This window comes from Bos javanicus, chromosome 13 (genome assembly GCF_032452875.1).
Source record: "Bos javanicus breed banteng chromosome 13, ARS-OSU_banteng_1.0, whole genome shotgun sequence".
Lineage (NCBI taxonomy): Eukaryota > Metazoa > Chordata > Mammalia > Artiodactyla > Bovidae > Bos > Bos javanicus.
Genome location: NC_083880.1, coordinates 60,370,630 through 60,389,987, shown reverse-complemented (window position 1 = coordinate 60,389,987; position 19,358 = coordinate 60,370,630). Strand labels below are relative to the sequence as shown.

Below are 19,358 nucleotides of genomic sequence, written 5' to 3'. Positions count from 1 at the left end.
TTATGCCTAGTGTCTTATGGCTATTTCAGTATATACAGGATTGAACCCTGCCACTATTTCACTACTGCCACTTCTTCCAGCTAACATTTAATGTGTCCTTATGATGAGCTACACATTGTTCAAGCATTTTAAAAAATATGACTCCAAATTCCTTGACTCTCTTCCTGTCAAGGGGCGGAGTCTATGACCCCTCCTGTGATGGTTTCTAGAAATAAAATATGGCTGAAGTGACACGGTGTGACTTCTGAGGATAGGTTAGATGTGGCCATAATCACCTGTGCTTGGGTCTCAGGGGACACTCGCTCTTGGAACCCAGCTGCCACGCTGTGAGGAAGCTCACGACCCAAGGAGAGGCCGCATACAGCTGTTCCAGCTAATAGCCTCAGCTGAGCTAGGCTTGGCTGCCAGACATGTAAGGGCAGACTCCTTTTGATGATTCTGGTGCCTGGTCTTCAGTTCTTTCCAGCTGAGGCCCCAGGTACTGTAGAATGGGAGGAAGCCATCTCCCATGTGCTCTGTCTGAATTCTTGACCCATACGAATCTGTGAGCTTAAGAAACTGGTTAACAACACTGTATTTGGGGTGGGTTGTTACTCAACAATCAATAATCGGAACCCTTGCACTGACTCAGGAAGTAGTTGTTATAATCATTTCCATTTCACAGAGGAGGAAATTAAATCCAAGATGCTTCAATGAGTTCCGCAAAGTCACAGAGCACCTAAGAGAGGGGATTTGTCCTCATGAGTCTCATTCAAAGCTGCACACCATCTTCAAGGACATGGTGGGCCAGAGAGGAGATTAGATGCCAATTTGAAGGCCTTGGGGGGCCGCAGGAGGGCACTGTGGTGGAATCTGTGAGTTTGGGGAAGGGCATTAAGAAGGGTGCTATGTGGAGAGGCTGAGAGGCTGAGAAGGGGCTTGAAGTGGCCACTGGGATGGACAGTGCCATCCTGCCATTGTCTGCTGTCTTCTCTCTGCCCTGCCTCTCAGACCTCTGAAGCGCTGAGAAGGACTCTGAGAAGCCCTTCTCTGTGAAGGACTCAGTAGGAGTCCTAATCTTAGTTCCTCATGAGCTTAGCCCAGCCAGGGATACCCACCAGTTGGGCTGACCTGGGCTGTGCCTTTGGACAGGCAGAGCTTGGCTGCAAAGGCCGGGGGCTTCAGGGCCAATATGAGCAGAAAAGAGACCCAGGTGAGTTCTCTGCCCTGTGCACCTCAAGACGGGCCACAGTGCTCCAAGATCACCTGTGCCAACTGCATCTGTTTTGGAGTTGGCTGTGAGTGGAAGAGAACTCCAAAGAAGAGTGCCTTAAAGGAGACAAACACTGATTTCTCCTTCTCATAAACAGTCCGGAGGCCGGCAGTCCTAAGCTAGCAAGATGGCTCTTTGGTTCACAGGGACCCAGATTCCTTCTATCTTACTGTTCCACACTCCTCAACACCTCACGGCCCAAAATAGCTGCTTATTCCCAGTCATCATATTTACATTCCGAGGGAAGGGGGAAGAGGCTCTGCCTCTCTGTAAGGACCTCTCTCAGGAATTGCACGTGGTGTTCTACTTTTCCCCTCTTGGCCAGGATGGAGACACATGGCCATACCTGACTGTAAGAGGCTAGGAAGTGTGGTCTCTATTCTAGTGTCCATGTGCTCAGCAGTATCTACAGGGTCCTAATACTAAGCGAAAGGGAGACCGTAGGCTTGGAAACCACCAGTAATCCCAGCCACACCTGAAAACTGGCAGCCAGAGTGGGTGTTTTTAAACTCATATCATCTTGTTTCCCTGCTTTAATGCGTCCTGTAGCTCCCCCTGCTCCCACTATAAAGGCTAACTCCTTATCCAGCTCTCAGGACCGCCTGATCTTATCCTGACCTTATACCTCTGCTGCCTCATCCTCTCCAGCCCACCCCCAACACTGAACTCAAACCATACCCACACCCACTCTGACCCCGAGTCTCCTCTGTGCTCTGATGATTTGGGATATCCATAATCAGGATCAGCCACAGAGGCAGTTGAAAACTTTAAGGGCTGTGGTTGTAAAAGTCCCTACCATGTGCCAGGTACATACATAACATTTTCCCATCTCAATCCAACCTCAGTGACCTGTTAGGTTGGTACCCTTAGGACTTCCTTCTATAGATAAGAAACAAACACGCTGGGTAGAGGCGTGTCATGATCTCCTTGCTGCACTGCCTTGCTGATGAGAAATGACAACTGTGGGCATGGTGCACAATGCTCCCTTCTGTCATCTTGTGGCAGTCCTCACAGTGACTGTGTCCCTTTTGCAAATGAGGAAATGGAGGCTCAGAGAGGAACAGTGACTCCCCCAAGGCCATGCAGCCAGGTAATAGCCATGTCCTGATTGAAACCCAGGTTTCTCTGCCCCTTGCCTCCTGGGGCTTATCCTGGCCGATTTCAGGCCCTAATCCCTGGAGCTCCACCAGCTGCCCCGTTTGCCTCCCCACGGAGGAATGAGGACAGACTGCACTCTCCCTTTTGTGGTCCTGGTGAAGGGGCAGGGATTCCAAAGTCCAGGCTTCAGATGAGGAGATGGAGATGGAGGTCCCCAGAAGGAAGGAACTTGCCCAGGATCCTACCCACCATCAAGGGGATTACTGGCAAGGAAGCCAGGTCTCCTGGCTTCCAGTGCAGGATCTTACACACTCAGCTCATTCATGCACAAATATTTATTGAACGCCTACTGTGTGCCAGGCACAGTGCTAGCCTCTGGGAATCACAGAGATAACAAAAACAGGCATAAATGCCTGTACCCGTCGCCCCGCCCCCCTGCCCACCCACCATGGAGCTAACATTCTAGGGCAGAGTTGGGGAGGGGGAGGTGGTGGAAACTAACCAAATAAATCTTCGGCAGCTACTGTCTTCCCTCTTTATTTCTTTCCTTCAACAAATATTTATTGAGAACTATATTTCTGTAAGACAGACGTGGTCCTGACTCTCCTGGAGTGAGGGTCTAGTGGTGGAGACAGGCACTAAATGAGGAGACACGTAAATAAACAAGATAAATTCAGATTGTAATAATGGCAGAGAAGACATCAAGGTTAAGTGCTAGCGAGTGAGGGGGAAGGGAGGCAGAGCTTTGGAGGGTGTGGTCAGGGAAGGTTTGAGGGCTGGAGCTGAGATCTGAAGGGCACGAAGCAGCCAAGCAGGGTGTTCCAGTTGGAGGAAACAGCAAGTTGCAAAGGGGCCAGGTAGGACTGAGCTTGGAGGTGTCGGGGAGGAGCAGAGAGAAGGCCAGGTGGCTGGAGCAGGGTGAGAGGTGGCAGGTCAGACAGGGACGTGAAAAGGGCCAGGGTGCCATCGAGGGATACTGAATCAAGAGAGGGATGACTAGACCCACAGGGGGCACCGCTCAGGCAGGCCAGTCGTCCCTACATCTGGGGGTTTCCCAGCCAGACCCCCGAGGGGGAGCGCTGAGCACCTGCTGGCCTGGCACTGTCTGCCTCTGCAGAGATAAAGCCCCACAGCCCCCTGCAGTGGAGCCCCCCTGGGCAGTTGCTCCACCTGCACAGCCGGCCAGGGCATTGTGTGCTGGCTCTGACAGGCACACCTGGTGCTCTCACTAGCCTGCTGTCTGTCCTGATTTAGGGGCTCATCCTGGCTGGTTTCAGGGCCTGTTCCCCAAGGTCCACCAGCTGGGATGAGGCTGGCTGAGGAGGAGGAAGCAGGCTCTGGTAGTAACCCAGGTAGAAAGCATGTCTCACCCTGGCAAGCCCATTGGACCCAGAGAGAAGTAGTCCTGAGCACCTATGAAACTCCAGACTTCCCTTTTCTGTTCACCTTTCCCCAGACGGCAAAGAGCCTGGGGCTCATGCAGGAAGCAAGGTTCAAGTGCCAGTTTAGCTGTGGTGCTTAGAAATTTTCAATCTCCCTCTCTGGGCCTCAGTATCCTCATCTGTACAATGGAAGGGTTGACTTGACTAAATTCAATGTAGACTCTAGAGATAGACTGTGTGAATCTTCACTTTCCCATGTAGTGGCTATTTGAACCTAGGTAAATTATTTTCCGTGCCTCAGTTTACTCATCTATAAAATGGGAGTATAATAATAGCGTCTATTTCAAGGGTTGTCTGAAGACTGAGTTATGTGTGCTTGGAAGACTGTGCCTGGTGCTTAGAACACTGCTTGTCCCATGGTAAGTGCTATATTTAACTCTGATTGGTATTATTATTCAAATCTTTAGAGAACATTGAACTGGAAAGACTTAGAAAGACTCTAAGATAACCGAGTCTGTTTGTTTGCAAACTTTTTGGTCTTTGTTTTTAACAAGAGGCTCTGCATTGCTCAAGAGAAATTTTACTCAGAAGCCCAGCTGTTCAAGGGGATAGAGGGAGGGGGTGCTTGCTCCACCTGCTTCCCCGTCTCTGTGTCTGCAGCCCTCAAGGGGGATACTGGAGCATAATTTGAGAACTCCTGTTCAGTTTGTCTCCTTCAGCTCACAGTCAGGAAACTGAGACTCAAGAGAGGGACAGGGACCAGTCCAGGTCCCACAGGGATTGAGTGGCTCAGCCTAGCCTAGAACCAAGATCCCCTGGTTTTCTCAAAGCAAGACAAGGGGCAGGAGCTGGGAGAAAAGCAAGGACCAGAAGCCACTTAGGGGACTGGGTGCATTGTGGCGTCAAGTTATTAGCATGTAAATTACATGCAAATAGATGCAAAACAGCATGTTTTATGCTAATTTGCAGAGTCGAGAGCTACGACATTTTTGGTAATAGGGCAGCAGCCCTGGTCCCTGGGCATTGCCGAACACGCGTCCCTTTTTTCTTTCTTTCTTTCATTATTATGATCGGGCCCATAAATCTTGGCTTGGCTGTAATCCCGCCCCTTCTCGCCTGCAAGCCTGGCTCTTGTCACCCTCAAGGGCTTCCTCTCCAGTCTCCTGGTCCTGCCTGGGCTCAGGGACAGGCCTGGGCAACGGATCAGAGAACCAGGATTCAGGAGCCACTAGTCAGCTCCAGGGCGTGGAAGCTGCTTCTTGAGGAGGGGGTCTGGGTGGAAATCTGATGGGGCTCGGGTCATGGCTGCCAATCCTCTGTGCCAGTTGTCCTGGGCATCTGGGGCATGTCCACCATGCCTTCCCAAAGCCAGCCCTAAGCCCAGGTTTGGCACCTCTGCAGAGCTCCCGTGGCCACTGTGGCATTCCCGCTATTGTCTGGGGTTGGCCAGCCTTGCAGGATGACCCCCTCCAGGAGGGCAGGGCCTGCTCCTTTTCTTGTACACCCCGTACCTGGGACACAGGTTTTGGATGTATCTGGTGTTGGAGAACTGAAGCCGTACACAGAGATCTGGCTGTGCACCTGGGTGAGCTCGCAGTTTCTGAAACCGTGCTGCTGGAATTCAAATCCTGACACCTCTGCTTCCTGAGAAAATGCTAGCACTCGTACTAACAGGAATGATGCACCTACCGTGACCCAGGTGCTTTGCTTGGTGCTTACTGTTTAGGCTCTCACTGATAATAATACAGCAAGTCCCCCACATACAAACTTTAAGTTAGGAACTTTCAAAGACGTGAACATGCCCCTGTATGCCAGTTGCTGTACTGTTCCACTGTACTTTTCAAGATACTGTAAGATTTAAAGTGTTTTATTGTTTTTTTTTTAATGTATTATTTATGTGAAAAAAGTATTATAAACCTAGTACAGTACAGTATTATATAGCTAGGTGTTAGTTGGGTACCTAGGGTGACTTTGTTGTACTTATGAACAAACTGGACTTACCAACACACTCTTGGAAAGGAACTTGTTTGTATGTGGGGGACTTACCATATCTTATAGGGTGGGTATTTTATTATGGCTCCCATTGTATGAGGAGAGGTCAGATGAGTTGCCCAAGGTCACAACCCCAGGGGAGCTGACTAAAGGGGCATTTATATTTATTGAGGACGAGGGCCTCATAAGGCAGTGGTTCTAAACCACTCAGCAAAGCTGCTGTCACAGGAAATCAGAGCTTCTGCCTTACCATCTGCCAACCTTTTGACAATGTTAAACTTTACCTGTGCCCATAGAAAATATGGATGGTTAAGAAATCTCAACCTTTTGTTTTTTTGCAGTCCCTCTACCCATTATGGCAACCCACTCCAGGATTCTTGCCTGGAGAATCCCAGGGACGGGAGCCTGGTGGGCTGCCGTCTATGGGGTTGCACAGAGTGGGACACGACTGACGTGACTTAGCAGCAGCAACCCATTTTGTTCTGGTAAATGGCTTACTGCAAGCCACCACCTTCTCCATAATACTTAGATAAGACTCTATCCATCTTTCTCATGGCTCCCCTAAGACTAGACTCCCCTTGTTTGTCTGTGACCTTTTCGCTTTTGCCTGAGCCTGCTAAGGCCAAACAAAGACCTTCCCATTCTTTGTCTCCTGGTTGATTAGCTGAGGTTAGAACTGTTTGTGCCATCTGAAACTAGACAGAGATAAACATTTCCTGTTCAGCTGGTTGAGACGACTTCCCCTGATTGTAAAACATCCCCCACCTGTAACCTGTCTACTCCACCCTATAAAAGTCAGGCAAACCGGCCCAGCCCAGACACCGTGGTCTTGGGCTCGCAGGTGCTTCTCCATTGCAGGAGCTTGAAAAAAAAAAAAAAAATCACCTCTCCCATTGTCTAATGTATTTTGTCTTTGACACTCTTCCACTGTGCCTTTTTTCAGCTAAGGCTCCCGAGCCTTTTTAGGGCCCCGCGTGTGACCTTGGATCACTTCTAAGCATCTCCGGGCTCCGGGCTCCTCTGCTCCAAAACGTGATGATCACCGGCCCTACCTCCCCAGGTTGAGAGTGGAGATCACGCCCGGAAACGCTTGGCGCGGAGCCTGGCCGGAGTGAACGCTCCAGAAATGTCAACCTTTGTGTTTGCAGGAAAGGCGAGCGGCGCTTGGGACACTCGGCCGGCGGAAGTGGAGGAGTGGAACGCGCGTCTGGAGACCTCTACCCACCCCTGCTCCGGCGCTGGGGGGCTGTCCTGGGTCCCCTCCCCCGGCGCCCCCCGGGATCGCAGTCTGGGTCGGGGGTCGGGGAGGGGCATACTCCCCACTCCCGCCCTCCCCGCCGCCCGCCTTTGATTACGGCTAGCAGCGAATCGCCGAGCAAATTAACTTTTTGCACACTTCATTATGCGCCGCCCCGCGTCCCCCCGGGGCCGCGGCCCCGCCCCCGCCCCGCGCCGACAACTTGATTGGGCAATTAATCTTCGCGGTCCCCCCAGCCCCCCGCGCCCGGCCCGGGCCTTTGTGCGCCTGCACGCGGGCCGCCGGCACCCGCCCGGACGGCCGGTCTGCTAGCGCTGATAAGGCGCGCGCGCCGCCCGGCCCCCGCCTTTGTCCGCGCGCGGGGAGGCGCGGCCGTCGCTGCCGTCTAGCACCCCGTCAGCGCGCCCCCGCCCCCTCGGCTCGGTCCATCTGTTTGAGCTGCGCAATCCTCCAGCGGCCTGGCGGGGGAGGGGTCTCGCTCTCGGGCCTGGAGCCAGCACCCCCTCCACCCGATCGCTCCATGTGTAGGAGAGACGACCCTCAGCCCCCGAGAAACACACACACGCACACACACAGCGCCCAATTAAGCAGCGCGGTAGTAATTAAGAAGTGGGGGGCGCGAGGCACAGCAGCAGTCTAAGGAATGGAGGGGTTTCCGAGCTGTGTCCAAAAAAAGAAGGGGCCCCGCCACCCATTCTGTACTCGGGTGTGTACCCCCTGGTTACACGCTTGGGGCTCTGCAGACTCGGATGGCTGCGGTTGGGGTAGGAAGAGAGAAGGAGAGGCCCTGGGAATTTGTCTGATAAGTCATGCTTCTTTGTGCATTTTTTCCTGGTGTTTTGCCAGCAGTTGACCCAGCCTCAAAAAGGCAGCCTGTGATTAGTGAGTGTTGAGAACCCGGGTCCTAAATGGAGGCTAAATGAAGGACGATTGTAGAGACCAATAGCAAGGTGGTTCAGAAAGGGCTCCCAACTCACTGTGGGAGGCTGTGTTTCAGGTAACAGCTCTGTGCCCAGGGGTGGTGGAGGCCACGGGCTGTCAGCGCTGGGCATCCAGCATGTGCTGGTTCTTGGGATTTTCTCTGGCCTTCCCTGGACGACACAGGACAGGGACTGAAAGCTGATGGGTGAAAGATGATGCTGGAAACAGGCTCTTGAGTTTCCTCCTGCTCCAGGGGTGCAAAGCTTGAGGTCTGTGCAGAGCTTAGAGCTGGTGTGTGTGTGTGTGTGTGTTCGTTCCCTGGGAAGTGTCTGCACCAGTTTGTGAAGGGTTCGAGTTTTGTTTGAGTAGAGGATTCTTAGCCTTCACTAGTGCTCATAATAAGGGTGTGACCCAGTGTGCACAGAATCCCCGAGGAGAGGGCTGGCAAAGCAGCTTCATTCGGGTAATCCACCAGCAATGCTGACCGAACACTCACTGTTTGCAGAGTTCACAAGGGCACCCCCAGATGCTAGGACAGCATGAGCAAAGCAGAGCTGCTTGTTGTCCTCACAGGCTCACAATCTAGTCTGAGAGATGGATGAGAAAGAAGATAAACACAGAAGTCATGAGATGATAGAGCTGGAGATAAAAACAAAGCAGGACAACAGTTGGTGTGTGGGCCCCACTTGCTGGACATGCCCTCCCCACCACCACCAGGATGCCCCGATGCCCAGGGAGTGAAGTCTGCATTCCGAAATGCAGGGACCTAGGCTGCCCTGACTCTCTGTAACCTATCTCTCTACTCCCTGGGACCTAGACTCCCCAGCCAGTTCTGTGGCCATCCCAGGGGCAGGGTCCCTGGGATGATGGCCTGGCTCAGTCTGCTGTGGGCTCTCCCCCTTATTCCTGTGCAGGTGGTGGTGGTGGTTCCTTCTGATAATGACAGCCTCCAGTCTTGCATGACGGAAAGGCCTCACGGGTTTATAGTCCAGAAGGGGCCCTGTGAGCAAAAGCTGAATTAAAATGGAGAAATACAGCCTCCCCTTCCTCCCCTCCTTTCCCTCCCCTGGCCCAACTTCCCTCATTCCCACAGCCCCTGAGGCCATGGGTGAATAGTTTCTTAGTCCATTTGCCTTGCTAAGCTGAGTTAGAGAGCTGGGTATATACCTCTCTATGCAAAGAGTCAGACACACTGAGCAGCTGAACTGAACTGATGGGTATAAAGTTAGGAGACACCCAGAACCAGCAAGTGAAATAAAGAGAATACTATTTGACTCTGAATGCACCACCCCTCCACTCCCCAGTACAGACTAAGTTTAGATCCCTTGTCAACTCTAGTCCCCGAATCTAATGTTCTGGCTCTAAACATTCTAAGACTTCAGAGTTGTAGACTCTGACATTCTAGAATATTAACATCCTATACATCTTACATGAACATTCTGGATGTCTATGATTTCTGCCCTTGTGTTCTAGAATTCTGGGACCCCAATATTGATTTTTGTTGGGGTCTACACATTGAAGTAACAAAAGAGAAAGACTCCATGCAGAGTCACATGATTTGTCATAATGATAGCAACTAACAGTCTTTCAATCATGCTTTTATTCAACAGTTCTTTTTGTTGTGGTGGTTCCAAATAGGAAAAGGAGTATGTCAAGGCTGTATATTGTCACCCTGTTTATTTAACTTATATGCAGAGTACATCATGAGAAACGCTGGACTGGAAGAAACACAAGCTGGAATCAAGATTGCCAGGAGAAATATCAATAACCTCAGATACGCAGATGACACCACCCTTATGGCAGAAAGTGAAGAGGAACTAAAAAGCCTCTTGATGAAGGTGAAAGTGGAGAGTGAAAAAGTTGGCTTAAAGTTCAACATTCAGAAAACGAAGATCATGGCATCCGGTCCCATCACTTCATGGGAAATAGATGGGGAAACAGTGGAAACAGTGTCAGACTTTATTTTTGGGGGCTCCAAAATCACTGCAGATGGTGACTGCAGCCATGAAATTAAAAGACGCTTACTCCTTGGAAGGAAAGTTATGACCAACCTAAATAGCGTATTCAAAAGCAGAGACATTACTTTGCCAACAAAGGTTCGTCTAGTCAAGGCTATGGTTTTTCCTGTGGTCATGTATGGATGTGAGAGTTGGACTGTGAAGAAGGCTGAACGCCGAAGAATTGATGCTTTTAAACTGTGGTGTTGGAGAAGACTCTTGAGAGTCCCTTGGACTGCAAGAAGATCCAACCAGTCCATTCTAAAGGAGATCAGCCCTGGGATTTCTTTGGAAGGAATGATGCTAAAGCTGAAACTCCAGTACTTTGGCCACCTCATGTGAAGAGTTGACTCATTGGAAAAGACTCTGATGCTGGGAGGGATTGGGGGCAGGAGGAGAAGGGGATGACAGAGGATGAGATGGCTGGATGGCATCACTGACTCGATGGACATGAGTCTGAGTGAACTCCAGGAGTTGGTGATGGACAGGGAGGCCTGGTGTGCTACGATTCATGGGGTCGCAAAGAGTCGGACACGACTGAGTGACTGATCTGATCTGATCTGATCTGATTTAAAGAATCTTTTAAGTGCCAGACACTGTTCTTGGATTATACAAATAAATAAATTTAAATATTAATAAATAAATAGATACACAATTTGTTAGAAGATGACATGTGCAGGAGAGAGGGTTAGGGAGTAAGGAAGCACAATTCAAATTGATGGTCAAGGTAGGACATACTAGGAAGGTAATATTTGATTTTCTATTTGTTCTTTCATTTATTGAAATTTGAAATCTCAGTGTATAACTATGGATTTGTTTCTCCTTGGAGGTCTACCAGCTTTTGCTGTACATATTTTAGATCTCTGCCATTAGGAATATAAACATTTAAAATTGTTTTATGCTCTTAATTAGTCAATCCCTTGCTTGTTATGAAATAACCTTATCTATCCCTAGTAAGATTCTTTGCTCTGAAATGAGCTTTTTCTGATATTAACCTAACCACTCTAGTGCTCTTTTAATTAGTGTTAGTGTGGTATATCTTTTTCCATGCTTGTACTTTTAACTTGTGTCTTTATATCTGAAGTGGATGTGTGGTTTTGTTTTTGTTTTGGTAGATGGCATGTATTTGGGTCTTTATAAAAATTCAATCTCACAATCTCTGCTTTTTAATTGGGAGTGTTTAGACCATTTACATTTAATGTGATTATTGATATGATTCGATTTAAGCCTATTATCTCATATTTTCTTTCTCTGTCCCATTTGCTCTTTCCTTTTCTTCTTTTTCTGCCTCATTTCTTTCTTTTTTGATGTGGACCATTTTTTAAAGTCTTTATTAAATTTGTTACAACATTGCTTCTGTTTTATGTTTTGATTTTTTGGCCCTGAGGCATGTGGGATCTTAGTTCCCTGACCAGGGATCAAACCCACACCCTCTGCGTTAGAAGGCGAAGTCCTAACCAATGGACTGTCAGGATAGTCCCTCTTTCTGCCTCATTTCTGATTAACTGAGTGCTTTTCATTATTCCATTTTCCCTCCTTTATTGGCTTATTATCTATAATTCCTCATTCTGTTATTTCAGTTGTTGCATTAGAATTTATGGTATATGTCTCTAACTTGTCAGTCTACTGTCAAATGATATTGTACCACTTCATATGTAGTGTAAGAACCTTATAATAGGGTACTTCCATTTCTCTCTTCCTGACTTTAATGCTATTATTGTCATGCATTTTACTTCTGTAGATGTTACAAACTCCACCAAATATTATTATTTTTGTTTAAACAGCAAATTACCTTTTAAGGACAACTAAATGTACCTCATGAGAAACGCTGGGCTGGAAGAAGCACAAGCTGGAATCAAGATTGCCAGGAGAAATATCAATAACCTCAGATATGCAGATGACACCACCCTTATGGCAGAAAGTGAAGAGGAACTAAAAAGCCTCTTGATGAAGGTGAAAGAGGAGAGTGAAAAAAGTTGGCTTAAAACTCAACATTCAGAAAACGAAGATCATGGCATCTGGTCCCATCACTTCATGGCAAATAGATGGGGAAACAGTGGAAACAGTGTCAGACTTTATTTTTGGGGGCTCTAAAACCACTGCAGATGGTGACTGCAGCCATGAAATTAAAAGACGCTTACTCCTTGGAAGGAAAGTTATGACCAACCTAGATAGCATATTCAAAACCAGAGACAGTACCTTGTCAACAAAGGTCCGTCTAGTCAAGGCTATGGTTTTTCCTGTGGTCATGTATGGATGTGAGAGTTGGACTGTGAAGAAAGCTGAGTGCCGAAGAATTGATGCTTTTGAACTGTGGTGTTGGAGAAGACTCTTGAGAGTCCCTTGGACTGCAAGGAGATCCAACCAGTCCATTCTGAAGGAGATCAGCCCTGGGATTTCTTTGGAAGGAATGATACTAAAGCTGAAACTCCAGTACTTTGGCCACCTCATGCGAAGAGTTGACTCATTGGAAAAAACTCTGATGCTGGGAGGGATTGGGGGCAGGAGGAGAAGGGGATGACAGAGGATGAGATGGCTGGATAGCATCACTGACTCGATGGACGTTGAGTCTGAGTGAACTCCGGGAGTTGATGATGGACAGGGAGGCCTGGCGTGCTGGGATTCATGGGGTCGCAAAGAGTCAGACACGACTGAGCGACTGAACTGAACTGAACTGATAATATAGAATCTTATATATTTACTCATGTAGTTAACATTTTTTCCTTTGCTCTTTATTCCTCTATAGATTCATATTTCTGTCTGGTATTATTTTTCTTCTGCCTGAAAAGACATGTGCAGGGGAGAGGTGCATTTATCATTTTTTGTAGTGCAGATTTGTTGGTAAAGAATTCTTTCAGCTTTTGTGTGTCTGAAGATATCTTATTTCACCTTCATGTTTGAAAGATATATTCACAGGGAACGGAAATCTATGTTGACCCGTTTATTTTTCTTTCAGTAAGTTAAGATGTGGCTCTACTATTTTCTCCCTTCCGTGTGTCCAATAAGAAATTTGCCATTATCCTTATCTTTGTTCCTCTGTACTTAACATACCTTTTTGTTTTGACAGTTTTAAAAATATTTTCCTCTTTGTCACCAGTTTTGAGCCATTTGATCATGATAGGTAATTTTCTGTTTTTTTTTGTGCTTGAGGTTTGTTAAACTTCTTGCATCTGTGAGTTCATAGTTTACATCAGATTTGGAATATATTCAACCATTCTTTTTCAAATTTTCCTTTCCTTTGGGGAACTCAGTTTCACATATATTACACTATTTGAAGTTGTTCCACATTTCTTGAAACTTTTCTTGTTTTTATTAAAGAATTTTTTTCCCCCTCTACATGTTCCATTTTGGATGATTTTTCTTTGCTGTGTCTGCAAATTCATTAATTTTTTTCTTCTGCCGTCTTTAGTCAGCCATTAATTCTAGCACATTTTTCATTTCTGATACTGTAATTTTCATTTCTAAAAGTTTGATTTGGATCTTTTTATATCTTCCACTTGTCTCTTGTCTTCCACTTGGGAACATATAGAATACAGTTTTTTAGATTGTTTTAATGTTCTTATCCACCACTTCTGTGTCAGTTCTGGGTCAGTTTCAACTGATTCATTATTGTCCTCACTATGGGCCATGTTTTCTTGCCTCTTTGCTTGCCTGTAATCTTCATTTGGATGCCAGACATTGTGAATTTTACCTTTGGTGGATGCTATAGATTTTTATATTTCTATAAAAGACGCTTCCTCCTTGGAAGAAAAGCTATGATCAACTTAGACAGCATATTTAAAAGCAGAGGCATTACTTTGCCAACAAAGGTCTATCTAGTCAAAGCTATGGTTTTCCCAGTAGTTGAGTATAGATGTGAGAGTTGGACTATAAAGAAAGCTGAGTGCCAAAGAATTGATGCTTTTGAATTGTGGTGTTGGAGAAGACTGTTGAGAGTCCCTTGGACTGCAAGTAGATCCAACCAGTCCATCCTAAAGGAAATCAGTTCTGAATATTCATTGGAAGGACTGATGCTGAAGCTGAAACTTCAGTACTTTGGCCACCTGATGTGAAAAACTGACTCATTTGAAAAGACCCTGAAGGCGGGAGGAGAAGGGGATGACAAAGGATGAGATGGTTGGATGGCATCACCGACTTGATGGACATGAGTTTGAGTAAGCTCCGGGAGTTGGTGATAGACAGGGAAGCCTGGCGTGCTGCAGTCCATGGGGTTGCAAAGATTCGGACACAACTGAGCAACTGAGCCGAACTGATAAATCTTGAGTTTTGCTCTGAGATTCAATTAGGTTACTTGGAAATACTTTGATCCTTTCAAGTCTTGCTATTATGATTTGTTGACTGTGTCTAGAGCAGTGCTCTGTTAAAGGCTAATTCTGTACCAATACTGAGAGACGACCTTCCTGATGACTCTAACCATTACCCCATGAATTATGATTTTTCTCTATTTGGCACTATATTTTGTCCTGTGTGACTGCTAGGCACTGCTCTCTAATCTTTAACCATATTTTTCCCAGCTCAGAGTAGTTTTGTTACACAAAAGCACCAACCAGTACTCCGTGTAATATTCTAGGGTAGGGGAACTTCCTGAAGAGTTCTAGAATTCTCATTTTGTGCAGCTCTCTCCTGTCTGATGTGAAAGTGAAAGTGTTAGTTGATGGCACCCCACTCCAGTACTCTTGCCTGGAAAATCCCATGGACGGAGGAGCCTGGTAGGCTGCAGTCCATGGGGTCGCTAAGAGTCGGACACGACTGAATGGTTTCACTTTGACTTTTCACTTTCATGCATTGGAGAAGGAAATGGCAACCCACTCCAGTGTTCTTGCCTGGAGAATCCCAGGGACGGGGGAGCCTGTTGGGCTGCCGTCTATGGGGTCGCACAGAGTCGGACACGACTGAAGCAACTTAGCAGCAGCAGCAGCAGCCTGCCAGGCTCCCCTGTCCATAGAATTCTCCAGGCAAGAATACTGGAGTGGGTAGCCATTCCCTTTTCCAGGGTATCTTCCCTATCCCAGGATTGAACCTGGGTCTCCCGCATTGCAGGAGGATTCTTTACCACTTGAGCCACCAGGGAAAACTCTGCTTTCCTTGGTCTTCGTGGACTCTCAGCTGCATTTCCTTAACTCAGAGCGTCTGCTGGGCATCACCTCCTTCCTGTACTAGGATCTGTAAACGCCTCCCAGGCAGTAAACCTGAGTAACCACAGGGCTCATATTGTTTGCTTCTCTTCACTCAGGAATCACTGTTCTTCATTGCCTGATACCCAGTGCCTTGAAAACTGTCATTTCATGTCTTTTGTCTTGGTTTTTGGTTTGTTTGTTTGGTTGGTTTTTGTTCTTTCAAGTGGGAGAGTCAATTCAGTTCCTGTTACTCCATCTTGGGTGGGAGCAGGCATCAGAATGGAACCTTCACAGACTTGAAGGGGGTGATTATAGAGTTAACCATGGGATATTGGTGTAGGGGGGAAGAAGATGATTCCATCCAGATAATGGGGCCAGCCAAGTACAGTGGTCCTGTGCATGTGTTCCTGGGAGTGTTCTAGAAACAGAAGGGAGCCAGTCTGCCTGGAGCAGGGGATGCTGAGGAAGGGGGGGAGGGTGACTTGGGAGAGGAGATGAGGTGCCAGCTTGTGTAGGACCTTGCAGGCCATGGTAAAAACTGTGGCTTTTATAACAGGTGAAATGGGAACTGTGGGAAGGTTTGGGCAGACAAAGGATGATCTTTTGACGTACACTTTACAGGATCTTTGAATTGACTAAATTAACCAAATTAACCAAGAGAGGCAAGAGTGAACACTTGAGACAGCCAGGAACTGCTGCACTGAACCAGAAGAGAGGGATGGTGACTTGGACACATAAAAGGATACACTGTTGTGGGGGGTATTAATGAGGAAGACTTCGAGGGGGGCTCCTGGGGTGCTGTTAGCGTTCTGCATCTTGATGGAGGCTACATCATGTGTCGACTGTGTGACAACTTATTGAACTGGGTGTACATCTCTGGTTGTGTTCTCATCCACATGAATGCAATATCTCAAATAGTAGAATAGAGATGAGGGTGGTTTGGACAAGGCTGTTACCAGTGGAGGTGGACAGATGTGGGGGCAGATTCTGGATCTCTTTTATAGGTAAATCCAACCAGATTTGAGGATAGATGTAATGTTAGACATGAGGGAAAGAAAAGGGCCCAGGATAACACCATGAGTGGGTTTGAGCATCTATTTTTTCATTAGGAGTATAGTTTGTGTGGTGGATGCTGGAGGTACTGATGGTTACCTTTGCTTCTGTGAGGTTAGAAACTCCCTGAGAGTGAAGATGATGATGTAGAAATCAAACAAAGTTGGCAGGAGAGACAAGGTCCATACAATAATATATCAGCTTCTGGATCCAGCCATGCCTGAAGGCAGTACTCTGGTCTTCTCAGTTTCATAAATCAATGGTTCCTTTCTTTTCCTTCCTTTGAGTTGTAACTTAAGAATCCAGACTGATACAACATTTTCATATGCTTTCTTCTGTCTGTACCATCCCAGAGATACTGTATTGAAACTATAGCCTTTCCTTATCATTTTCAACACCTGCCCTACACTTTCTTTCCTCTGGACTTTTGTTCCTATGGTTCCCTCTTCCCAGAATGACCTTCTTTCCCTTGCTTCCTGCCTTCATATAAAAACTTTCCTCCTGTTCAAATCCATCCTGACTCCACCAGCTGAAAGTTGGAGCTGACAGGGCCCTTAGACGCCAACCTTCTACTGCCACTCCCATTTTGTGGATGGGAATACTGAGGTCACCCTAAGATATAGGCAGATTTGGGGGTCAGGACTTCAGTATCCTGATTCTCTCAGAAGCATTTCATGATCCTCCTTGTGCAGTTATTTCTGCCCCCACCCTTGCTCAGGGCTGAACCAAACTCTTCACAATGGTTTTCCTTAGTCTGGGATGCCTTATGTCTCCCTGTCCTTGTGGAAAATTTCCCATTTGAACTTGAAGACTCCACTCAAGGGTCAGACTTCTGGAAGTCTCCTTTTATTACCAGGGTGGGTCAGTGTCCTGCTAGGTACTCCCACAGCTGTCTTTGGTACCTCCATGAACCTGTTCATCCCTCGGTATTGTGAGTGTCTGTATCCTGTCTGCCTCACCTTTGGGGCAGGCTGTTCTGGCAAAGAAGTTTCCCAACCAGTATATGTTAATCAACAAACATGGAGTGAGAAAGAGCACTGCTGGGGAGGAAAACCAGCACTGGGCTTGGAGTCAGGAGGACCAGCTGTTGTCCATCTCCCTCCCCCGCCCCAGCTCTGTGGCCTCAGGCAAGTCATGTCCTCTATTTGAGCCTTGGGTTTTTCATTTGCGAAGCAAGCGGGACATCATGGTGGTTAAAACCTCAGGCAGTCTGAATTTGAATCCTGGCTGTGTGACCTTGGGCAGATGACTTAAATTCTGTGGCTTCAGTTTCCTCTCTTGTAAAATCAGGATAATAAATGCACCCACCTTGTATAGAGAATTTGTAAACAATAAACGAGTGAATATTTATAAAGTTTTCAGAATTATATTGGCACAACATATAAAAACCCCAAATGATAACCATTAAGCGAAAGAAGAGTCCCTTGGACAGCAAGAAGATCCAACCAGTCCATCCTAAAGGAAATTAGTCCTGAATATTCATTGGAAGGACTGATGCTGAAGCTGAAACTCCAATACTTGGGCCTCCTGATGTGACAAACTGACTGATTGGAAAAGACCCTGATGCTGGGAAAGATTGAAGGCGGGAGGAGACGGGGACCACAGAGGATGAGATGGTTGGATGGCAGCACTGACTCAATGGATGTGAGTTTGAGTAAACTCCAGGAGTTAGTAATGGACAGGGAGGCCTGGTGTGCTGCAGTTCACGGGGCCGCAGAGTTGGACATGACTGAGAGACTGAACTGAACTGAACTGAAGCAAAGCAAAAGAAACCCTGTCTTACTGAGAGAGGATGAGAGCTTGGCAGCCATCAGGTGCTGTATGACTGGACTAGGGTTAGTCTCATTAGGTAAGCTGCCTGGGAAAGGCTGGTCCTGCCACTTAACTAGTTATGTGTCCTTGAAAAAATCATACCACCTCTCTGGGCTGCAAACTCCCCATTTATAAAATGAAGTGGCGGCAGGGGGAGGGGCGGGGGGGCGGGTTAGGGAATTCCCTGGGGGGTTAACACTCCACACTCTCACTGCTGAGGCCTTAGGTTCATTCCCTGGTTGGGGAACTAAGATCCCACAAGCTGCCAGAATAAATAAATAAATAAATGAAATAAATAAAATAAAACGGAGGGATTGGTCTAGGGCAGTTAGAGTTACGGTATTAGCCTCTCCGAGGCTCGTGACTGAATGTGTGGAGTGGGGCTGACAGCTGCATGCCTGTCGTGGGCTCCTGCGGAGGATTATGCAGGACAGAGTCTGTGGAGCACATGCCGGCCATGCTGGCAACGCAGTGAGTGTTCTGTAAGTCTGCCTGTCTTTTGTTGTTCAATCTCTAAGTCGTGTCCAACTCTTTTGCAAATTCATGGACTTAATGTAGCCTGCCAGGCTCCTCTGTCCATGGAATTTCCCAGGCAAGAATTTGCCATTTCCTTCTCCAGGGGATCTTCCTGACCCAGGAATCAAACCTGAGTCTCTTGCATTGCAGGTGGATTCTTTACCGCTCAGCCACCTAAGAAGCCTGTTCTTGTCCTTACTGCCACTGTTATTCTGGCTCTGACAGTCCAGGGTTCTCTGAGGTGGGGCTAGACAGAAGACGAGCTGGGTACCCATAAAGTATCGCCCTACTTCCAGTTTAGAAAGATGAGAGCAGCTGTGTGACCTCTGGCCAGTGTCTGCCTGACTCTGAGTCTTATGCACTGGGCTGTGGCATGAGCAAGAAGGACGAGCAGCACGCCCACTGGAGAAGGAAGAATGTGGCCCCTCCATGCCACAGGGATAGGCTGTGTCTGCTTTTGTGTGGCCTCTGATCTCCCAGGGCCAGCAATGTCCTTGCTACATGTGTGACCATCTCAGAATTCATCTGCCACCTGCTGGGGCCTGGGAGTGGGAGGCTGAGACGGGAAGAGAGAGCAAGGTCCAAATTCTGGCTGTTCCTGTTTCTTGTTCTGTAACCTTGAGCAAACCTGTGTACCTCTGTGTCCCATTTCCTCACATGTCACGTGGAGACGCTTTGAGTGCTTAGATAGGAGAGTGCACTCCAGACCTGGGGGGTTGGGGACAGTGAAGAGGTGGTGAACGTTGCCCTAGGCTGGGAAGTATGAACTATTCCCCTGGAGCTTTCCCCAGGGTAAGTGAGAAGCAGTTGGGAGCTTAGAGGCCTCTCTCTGTGTCCTGTAGGTAGAGCACAGACTGGCTGGCAGAGGCCCGGGGCTCATCTTGGGATGGAGACAGATTGGCAGACAAAGGGGCGGCAGGCGGGTGGGGCTGGGGTGCCCCTGGGGAGGGAGGGAAGAAG

General features: G+C 47.8%; 1 long non-coding RNA gene across 1 annotated transcript; it reads left to right on the top strand.

The window, feature by feature from the left end:
- The first annotated feature begins 252 nt into the window (after nt 1-252).
- Nucleotides 253-11,252, top strand: LOC133259536 (uncharacterized). Its single transcript, XR_009740441.1, has 3 exons — nt 253-3,207; nt 4,081-4,151; nt 6,873-11,252. It is a non-coding gene; the product is annotated as an uncharacterized LOC133259536 (long non-coding RNA).
- Nucleotides 11,253-19,358: the final 8,106 nt, after the last annotated feature.